We start from the raw sequence: 9,922 nt of genomic DNA on the forward strand, positions 1-9,922 counted from the left end.
TCATCCCAAATCAGTCATGCATACGTGCGAAAGTATTCTGTGGTTCGGAGACTTGCAACCTCCATTCCATATGTGTTCCGTAGCACCCCAAGCCACTGACTGATTTGTTCGAGAAAAGGAGTTAAGTATTAATCCATGGTAATGCACAAGACTTCGATACCCTCGTTGATGGTTCCCCCCTCCTGAACTCGGTAGTGTTTTATTATAAGACTACTATGTGGTCATGCTTGTCTGGGACAACGTGTTCACATGTTAGTAGCAGAACCAGCTCATGTTTTGGAGCTTGCTATCGTAGTTCATCTCCCGAGAATCCCGCAACATTATCTCGTCGATTTGTGTTGCAAACTTTCATTTTTCTTTCTAGACTTGATGAGTCTGGGGTATCCTGACACCAACCAGATCTGAATCTCAGGCAGATGTGATGGTTGGAACATTTTCCAAGAATTATAATATTGGTCTCTCAATAATCGGCAAGGTGGATGTCGTGGCCAACACACCCATCCGGTAGACCTATTATTATAGTATCTTGTTTGAGGAAGTTGGCCACCTCCCCATAGGGATTTCGTAGGATTACTCCCTAGTTGCCCCTATGGATTTCTGTGTTCCGAAGTCCGACCTTTTTACTTGATGTTCTAGATATCAAACCATATCTATGGGTGGGTTACACTAGCACATCAAGGAGAACATTAGAAGCGGAGTGCTAAATGTCTCTCGGTCGATCATCCAGATTTTTATTTCCTTGGCCTCGCTAAGGTGAAATCTGAGAAGGTGTTATCTTCCTTTGCATCTGCATCATCCATCATTAGCCATCATGGTAGCAAGTTGTGTTGCCAGGATCCTTGACACGGATGTTGGTAAAACCTTGATGAATGTGGAAATGCTCAAGTTCTTGAGAGCACGCTCAAGCGCTAGGTGTTATCATCGACGCTAACTGGGATTCCTCTTAGTTTCCTCGGCAATGCTATGACCTTTTCAACCAGTGAATTAACTCTCTAGTGTTGGGTTCTTCCCCAGTTACCAGAATCATTCCCAGCATTTGCATTTTGTTCCCAGCTTGCACCGCCAATGTGCCATTCTACCATGGGTCTCTTCCATTTCCGGTGATAAGCAAATTCATCCATTACGTTGTCTTCAACAAGGTAATCCACATCATCCAAGTCCGAGTATGCCATTCTACCGACCCCCTCCAAACGATCGTTGTGAATTGCCTTAGGCTGGTATGAAGAGTTTTCAATGATCTCTGAATCAAAGGTAATCCTTTTTGCCACTTAAGGAAATAATCTACGAATCACCCTCCTCCAGGATGTTTCGTCGTGGTTTCATGGCAACTAAACTCCTCGCTACGTGGACAATATTTTACCACCTTCTTAAATGTGGAATTGTTGTCTACCTAGTGAACCTTCGTCATCCGTTTCTTTCCACCCCTCTTGATGTGTATCTCGTGTCTCAACTCGAGAGATGGTCCTATGTCTCATTCCGTGAGTTGTTCGATCATCGAGGAGATCGACCCTTCTAGAGTCTCCTTCTTCCCTCCATGTCATGTTGGCAGGATTTCTCAGAGCAAGACATCAAGACAATGATGGTGAATGAATCAACGTTTCTATGAAGTGCACCCTGGATCGTGAAGATTATACTAGTTACGTTTCCCCTTCACCTTACCCTACGCTTGAATCTCGAGACGAGATTCTTGTTTAGTGGGGGTGAGTTGTCACATCCCTAGCTTCAGGCATTGCTCTAGGTTAGCTTCATGTGTGCATCATGTCTATATTTTTGAAACTTGAATTGAGGAATATTGGAAGCCTCAAAACCCTAAATAAAAGAGGGGCAAAAACCCTAGAAATCTTATTCATTGCTCCAAAAGGCTCTTCTTAAATGTTTGATAATTTTTGGTAAGGGTTCTGGTCCCAACCAAAATATTGAACATTTTTAAGGATTTATTTTTGGGACTTTGAATTTAAATCATTAGCTATTTGAATTTGAATTATATTCATATAATTAGAATATAATTTCAAATACCCCTGAAATATTTTATGAGCTTTTGGAAAAGTCCATCTAGCCAAATAAAATTATTCAGAGGAGTTTTTGGCATTGTTTGAATTTGTTTAAAATTCAAAACAGTGGCAAAACGAAATTAAATAAAACAAAACAGAAGAAAAAAATAAAAGAGAGAGAGAGAGAAGGACTTACCTGGCCTCACCCGTGCAGCCCACCAGAACCGGCCCAGCCGGCCCAGCCCGCCACCGCTACTCCCCCCCTGTCGTCTTCCTCTTGCCAGTGGGAGCAGCTGCGTGCTCGCACGCGCGCGGCCGAGGAGGCCACCTCCTCCCTGCCTGGCTGCCTCCTCCTTCCCTGGTCCCTCCCGCGACGCCACGCAGCCCCGACCCCCTCTCACTTCTCCCTCGCTCTCTGGACCTCCCTCCCCCTCGCTCCTCTGTTTCCCCTCCCGCGACCGAACGGAGCCGCCGCCACCGACGAGAGCCACCGTGGCTACTGGCCACCCCACGGCTCACCGATGCCCCAGGAAGCTCCGCCGGTCCTCCCTCTACCTCCTCAATGAGCCACGAGGCCCCGGACGTGCCACAACACCGCCCTCGATGCCTTCTTCAACCTCGGGACCGCCGGCCATCTTCGTCAAATTCGCCGGCTCCGGACCGTCCCCGACCTCGCCGAGCGTCCCCTCGTCATCGCCGTGAGTCACTGACCCTCTCCCCTAACTCAGCATGCTCCCCTCCGTGCCGTAGCGCCGTTCCCCACGAGCACCGAAGCCACCGTCCGCCATTGCTGCTGCACGCATAGCCTCCGTGCTCCCCTGGCCTCACTGAGCTGCTCTTAGTGCTCCCCATGTCTAGCAGGTGCTGCCCAGCCTCTCCATTTGCTCACTGATGCACCGTAGCGACGCGCCCGAGCACCACCGAACACCATCACCGCCAAAGCTCGTCGCCGGCATGAGTTCCGGCGACCCCACGACCTCCCACTCGGTCCTCTGGATGCGCGGGAGCAAGGGCCATCCCCTGGTGCCCTCAGCGCGCCAAACTGACGCCTCTAGCGCAAGTCCGGCGTGCCCCGCCGTGTTCTGTGGTCGTCGTCGGCTGGTCTCCGGCGTGCTGACGTGGCGTCGTCGTTAGGGGCTAATGACCCTGCTAACTAACCCTGTGACACTGACAGCAGGCCCCGTAGCGGGTCAAAGCCCGAGTCAACGCAGGATTAGCCCCTGTGTCACTGACGTGTGGACCCCACACGTCAGGTTTGACCCGAGCCGGCCCCTGTTGACTTGCTGACGTCATGCCAACGTCATGCTGACGCAGTAATGTTTTCTGGATTTAATTTAATTCTGAAATTCCAGAAAATGAATATAAACTTCTAAAATTCATAGAAAATTAACCGTAACTCCAAATTAAATAATTTATATATGAAAAATTATCAGAAAAATTCAAGGAATCCATCTGTACCATTTTCATGCATGTTAGAACAACTTATAGCTGCTGTTTAGCACAAATCATATAAAGGGCATTTAAATAATCACATATGGAGTTTGAATTTGAATCTTGTATTCAAACCAACTTCATTTAATCTGTTGCTAGTTGCATTGGCTCAAAACACATTCATTTTTCCATGTCATGATCATGCATCATATTGTGCATTGCATTGATTGTGTTCCCTTCTGTGTTGCCGGTATTTGTCCCCTCTCGATAGACGTGATACCGATGATGTGATCGTTGACACTGATGAAGACTCAATGTTATCTTCAAAAGTGCCAGGCAAGCAAAACCCCTTTGTTCATTCCGATACAATCCTACTCTCTCGCTCCTGCTCTCTTTTACTGCATTAGGACAACACCGATTCATCTGTTACTTGCTGCGGTAGCTGAACCCCTTTGTCCTTTGCATGACCTGTCATTGCCACAGTAAATAGATGAAACCCACTAGCATGAGTAGGAGTTGTTTGAGCCCTGATGTGCCTACTCATTCATGTTGTTTGTCATGCCTGCTATTGCTTAGAGTTGAGTCAGGTCTGATTCATCGGGGATGAATCAGAGGCGTGTGAACCGGTCCTACTGTGTGTGAGCTAAGTGTGTGAACACGATTTGGTAAAGGTAGCGGTGAGAGGCCATGTAGGAGTACATGGTGGGTTGTCTCATTGCAGCCGTCCTCAGGAACTGAGTTCTGTGTTTGTGATCCATGATTCAGCTACTACCATACATTGGGCCCTGAAATATGACCCCGCTCGACTTCTTATTCACCCTTGTCCTCTGTCCAGGAGTTGCAAGTAGTTTCTGGTGTTTGTAGTATGCTGGAGGCCGTGGACAGCGCTGACCGTAGGGGTGGGCTGTGATGCGGTAGGCACGTGGCCGGGTATACCGGGCGCCCGTTTGGTGTCACGGAACCCTGTTCACATCGTTTGGGGCTGTGAGCGAAACTCCGGCCGGATCTCCTCATGGATGGAACCCGAATAGGCGATAAACCTGGACTAGAGACTTAGGTGTTTAGGTAGGTCGTGGTCTACACCCACGTCGGCTTTCGCTTGAAGTCTGCCGAGCACATGTCGTGTGCAGACGCTAAGTGGTGGAAACATGTATGAAGAAGTACACCCCTGCAGGGTTAACATCATCTATTCGAATAGCCATGTCCGCGGAAAAGGACTTCTGGGTTGCTTATATCAGTTCATAGACAAGTGAAAGTGGATACTCTAAAATACACAAGATAAGCGTGAGTGCTATGGATGGCGTTCTCGTAGGGAGACGGGAGCGGATCCATAGTGGTGTATTGATATGGTGAATATGTGGACTCGTGTGCGCCACCTCAAAAAGTTACTCGCAGTCGTAGTTCAGGATAGCCACCGAGTCAAAGCTGGCTTGCTGCAGTTAAACCCCACCATCCCTTTGTTGATAATGATGCATATGTAGATAGTTCTGATGTAAGTCTTGCTGGGTACATTTGTACTCACGTTTGCCTATTTTATGTTTTTGCAGAGAGACTTCAGTCTCACTAGTATTTCCGCGTGGTCTTCGACGTTTAGCTTGTTACCTCAGCTACGATCTTGTGCCTCGGCAAGATTTGGTAGATAGTCAGGCTTCTCAGCCTTTTTCATTTATAGATGTCTGTACTCAGACATGATAGCTTCCGCTTGTGCTTGATTTGTATGCTCTGAATGTTGGGTCATGAGACCCATGTTTGTAATATCTCGCTCCTCGGAGCCTATTGAATAGATTACTTGAGTCATAGAGTCATGTTGTGATGCCATGTTGTATTTGCACATATCGAGCATATTGTGTGTATGTTATTGAAATGCTTGGTATGTGTGGGATCTGACCATCTACTTGTTTATCTTTAGTAGCCTCTCTTACGGGGAAATGTCTCCTAGTGTTTCCACCGAGCCATGGTAGCTTGCTACTGCTCCGGAACACTTAGGCTGGCCGGCATGTGTCCTTCTTCGTTCCTGTGTCTGTCCCTTCGGGGAAATGTCACGCGGTGAATACCGGAGTCCTGTTAGCCCGCTACAGCCCGGTTCACCGGAGTCCTGCTAGCCCAGTGCTACAGCCTGGATTCACTCGCTGATGACCGACACGTTCGATGCTGGGTCATGGATGCCTGTCCCTGTAAGTCTGTGCCGCTTTGGGTTTACGACTAGCCATGTCAGCCCGGGCTCCTTATCATATGGATGCTAGCGACACTGTCATATACGTGTGCCAAAAGGCGCAAACGGTCCCGGGCAAAGGTAAGGCGACACCCGTGGGAATACCGTGCGTGAGGCCGCAAAGTGATATGAGGTGTTACATGCTAGATCGATGTGGCATTGAGTCGGGGTCCTGACAGAGGGGTGAGAGCCCCTCCGAGATTGGATCTATCTCTCTATCTCTCTCTGTTTCTGCGTTCCCAGATTCTGCCCTTCAACCGTTTCTTTTATATCCGGAGATCCGTAACTCCGATTGGGTTGAATCTTTCGCCCAAATTTTTCTCATAAAATTAGCTTTCTTGCGACAAAAGAAGAGCGTCAACCGCCTTACAGGGTGCCCACGAGGGTCCAGGGCGCGCCTGCCCCCCTGGGGCGCGCCCCCTGTCTCGTGGCCCCCTCGGGCACCGTCTCGCGTTGATTCTTCCTCCCGAAAATCACAAATATTCTAAACTAATTCTCCGTCCGTTTTTATCCCGTTTGGACTCCGTTTGATATTGGGTTTCTGCGAAACATAAAACATGCAACAAACAGGAACTGGCACTGGGCACTAGATCAATATCTTAGTCCCAAGAATAGTATAAAAAGTTGCCAAAAGTATATGAAAGTTGAATAATATTGACATGGAACAATCAAAAATTGTAGATACGATGGAGACGTATCAGCATCCCCAAGCTTAATTCCTACTCGTCCTTGAGTAGGTAAATGATAAAAAAGATAATTTTTGATGTGGAATGCTACCTAGCATAATCTTGATCATATGTCTAATCATGGCATGAATACTAAGACACGAGTGATTTCAAAGCAATAGTCTATCATTTGACATAAAAACAATAATATTTCGAGCGTACTAATAAAGCAATCATGTCTTTTCAAAACAACAAGGCCAAAGCAAGCTTATCCCTACAAAATCATATAGTTTGGCCATGCTTCATTTTCGTCACACAAAATGCTCCCATCATGCACAACCCCGATGACAAGCCGAGCAATTGGTTCATACTTTTTAACGCGCTTCAGCTTTTTCAACCCTCACGCAATACATGAGCGCAAGCCATGGATATAGCACTATAGGTTGCATAGAATATGATGGTGGAGGTTTATGTGGAGAAGAAAAAAGGGGAGAAAGTCTTACATCGACGCGGCTAATCAATAGGCTATGGAGATGCCCATCAATTGATGGCAATGCGAGGAGTAGGGATTGCCATGCAACGGATGCACTAAGAGCTAGAGCTATAAGTGTATGAAAGCTCAACAAAAGAAACTAAGTGGGTGTGCATCCAACTTGCTTGCTCATGAAGACCTAGGGCATTTGAGGAAGCCCATCGTTGGAATATACAAGCCAAGTTCTATAACGAAAATTCCCACTAGTATATGAAAGTGATAACATCGGAGACTCTCTATATGAAGAACATGGTGCTACTCTGAAGCACAAGTGTGGTAAAAGAATAGTAACATTGCCCCTTTTTTTCTTTTTTTTCTTTTCTCTTTTTTTTGGTGGGCTTCTTTGGCCCCCCTTTTTTTATTTAGGCTTCTTTGGCCTCTTTTTTCATGGGGCAATGCTCTATAATGATGATCATCACACTTTATTTACTTACAACTCAATATTACAACTCAATACTGGAACAAAGATATGACTCTATATGAATGCCTCCGGCGGTGTACCGGGATGTGTAATGATCTAGCATAGCAATGACATCAAAAAAGGGACAAGCCATGAAAACATCATGCTAGCTATCTTACGATCATGCAAGGCAATATGACAATGAATGCTCAAGTCATGTATATGATGATGATGGAAGTTGCATGGAAATATATCTCGGAATGGCTATGGAAATGCCATAATAGGTAGGTGTGGTGGCTGTTTTGAGGAAGATATAAGGAGGCTTATGTGTGATAGAGCATATCATATCACGGGGTTTGGATGCACCTGCAAAGTTTGCACCAACTCTCGAGGTGAGAAAGGGCAATGCACGGTACCGAAGAGGCTAGCAATGATGGAAAGGTAAAAGTGCGTATAATCCATGGACTTGCATTAGTCATAAAGAACTCATATACTTATTGCAAAAGTTTATTAGCCCTCGAAGCAAAGTACTACTATGCATGCCCCTAGGGGGATAGATTGGTATGAAAAGACCATCGCTCGTCCCCGACCGCCACTCATAAGGAAGACAATCAAAGAAACACCCCATGCTTCAAATTTGTCACACAACGGTTACCATACGTGCATGCTATGGGACTTGCAAACCTCAACACAAGTGTCTCTACAATCCACAACCACCCACTAGCATGACTCTAATATCACCATCTTTATATAGCAAAACTATTGCAAGGAATCAAACATATCATATTCAGTGATCTACAAGTTTATGTAGGATTTTATGACTAACCATGTGAATGACCAATCCCTGTCATCTCTCTAAATTAATATAAGTGAAGCAAGAGATTTTAATTCTTTCTACAAAAGATATGCCCATGCTCTAACAAATATAAGTGAAGCAAAAGAGCATTCTACAAATGGCGGTTTTCTATGTAAAGAGAAACAGGCAATCCAAACTTCAAATGATATAAGTGAAGCACATGAAGCATTCTATAAAGCCATACTCAAAAGATATAAGTGAAGTGCAATGAGCATTCTATAAATCAACCAAGGACTATCTCATACCATCATCGTGCATAAAAGAAAAGTGAAAACTAAATGCAAAAGATGCTCCAAGACTTGCACATATCGCATGAACGAAACAAATAAGAAAACATACCGATACTTGTTGAAGAAAAAGGGGATGCCTTCCGGGGCATCCCCAAGCTTAGACGATGGAGTCTCCTTGAATATTTACTTGGGTTGCCTTGGGCATCCCCAAGCTTGAGCTCTTGCCTCTCCTCCTTTTCCTCATATCGAGACCTCCTCGATCAAACACTTCATCCACACAAAACTTCAACAGAAAACTCGGTAAGATCCGTTAGTATAATAAAGCAAGTCACTACTATAAGTACTGTTGAAAACCAATTCATATTTTGTTTTTGCATTGTGTCTACTGTAATATAGCCTTTACATGGCTTAATCCACTAATATAAATTGATAGTTTCATCAAAACAAGCAAACTATGCATCAAAAACAGAATCTATCAAAAACAGAATAGTCTGTAGCAATCTGAACATTCACCATACTTATGTACCCCAAAAATTCTACAAATATTAGGAAATTTGTACAGAAAGACATCGCAAAAAGAATCAGAACCATTTGATGTTCCAGTTAAAAATGTAAAATCACGCACTACAGCCAAAGTTTCTGTCATGCACCATACAAACAAACCAGCATTGTAAACATCCTAAAGGCAAACCTTGGCACATTATTTTTATAATACAATGGAATTGTACAAGGGGATAATTATTTTTGATGAAAAGTTTATGTAATCAAGATTCAAAGTTTCTGTGAGCATGAACAAAGTTCAAGGAGCTCTCCCACTTCAACAATGCTTGTCTTTCTTACTTTCACTTTCCTTTTTGAAAAGTTTTGGGTTCCCCTCTTTATTTTTTTGTTTTTAAACTATATAACAGCACTTAAAAGAAATAAATGACTCTCTAAAACTTCCGGGTTGTCTCCATGGCAGCGCTTTCTTTAAAGCCATTAAGCTGGGCATATAGTGCTCAAGTAATGGATCCCCCGGATCCCAAGGTATATCAAAGCCAATTTTAATTAGCAATGATTTGTAATTTAGTAGTGAGCACAAGGTAACAACAAAGTCTAACTCTCTTCCTATGCATTGGCATGTCATAAAAGAACAATTCATGCACACATAGTAAAGGCCAATGCATAGTATAAGCAGTTTCTTGCAATTCTATCGTGTTGGAAACATAGAGAGGTGGAGATATAGTTCCTCTCTCATAATAATTGCAAGTAGGAGCAGCAAGCACATGCATATTATATCCATCAAAATCATCATGTGCATTGGTAAAAGGCAACCCATCAATATAGTCCTTAATAAGCACAAACTTCTCTGATATAGTGTAGTTTGGAGAATTCAGAAAGATAATAGGACTATCATGCGTGGGTGCAATAGCAACAATTTCATGTTTAACATAAGGAACTATAGCAAGTTCATCTCTATAAGCATAATTCATATTGGCATCTTGGCCACAAGCATAGCAAGCATCATCAAAAAGGGATATTTCAAGACAATCAACGGGATCATAACAATCATAATAGCAATCATCCTTCGGTAAACACGAAGGGGAATTAAACAATGTATGAGTT

This window comes from Triticum dicoccoides, chromosome 3B, assembly GCF_002162155.2.
Source record: "Triticum dicoccoides isolate Atlit2015 ecotype Zavitan chromosome 3B, WEW_v2.0, whole genome shotgun sequence".
NCBI lineage: Eukaryota > Viridiplantae > Streptophyta > Magnoliopsida > Poales > Poaceae > Triticum > Triticum dicoccoides.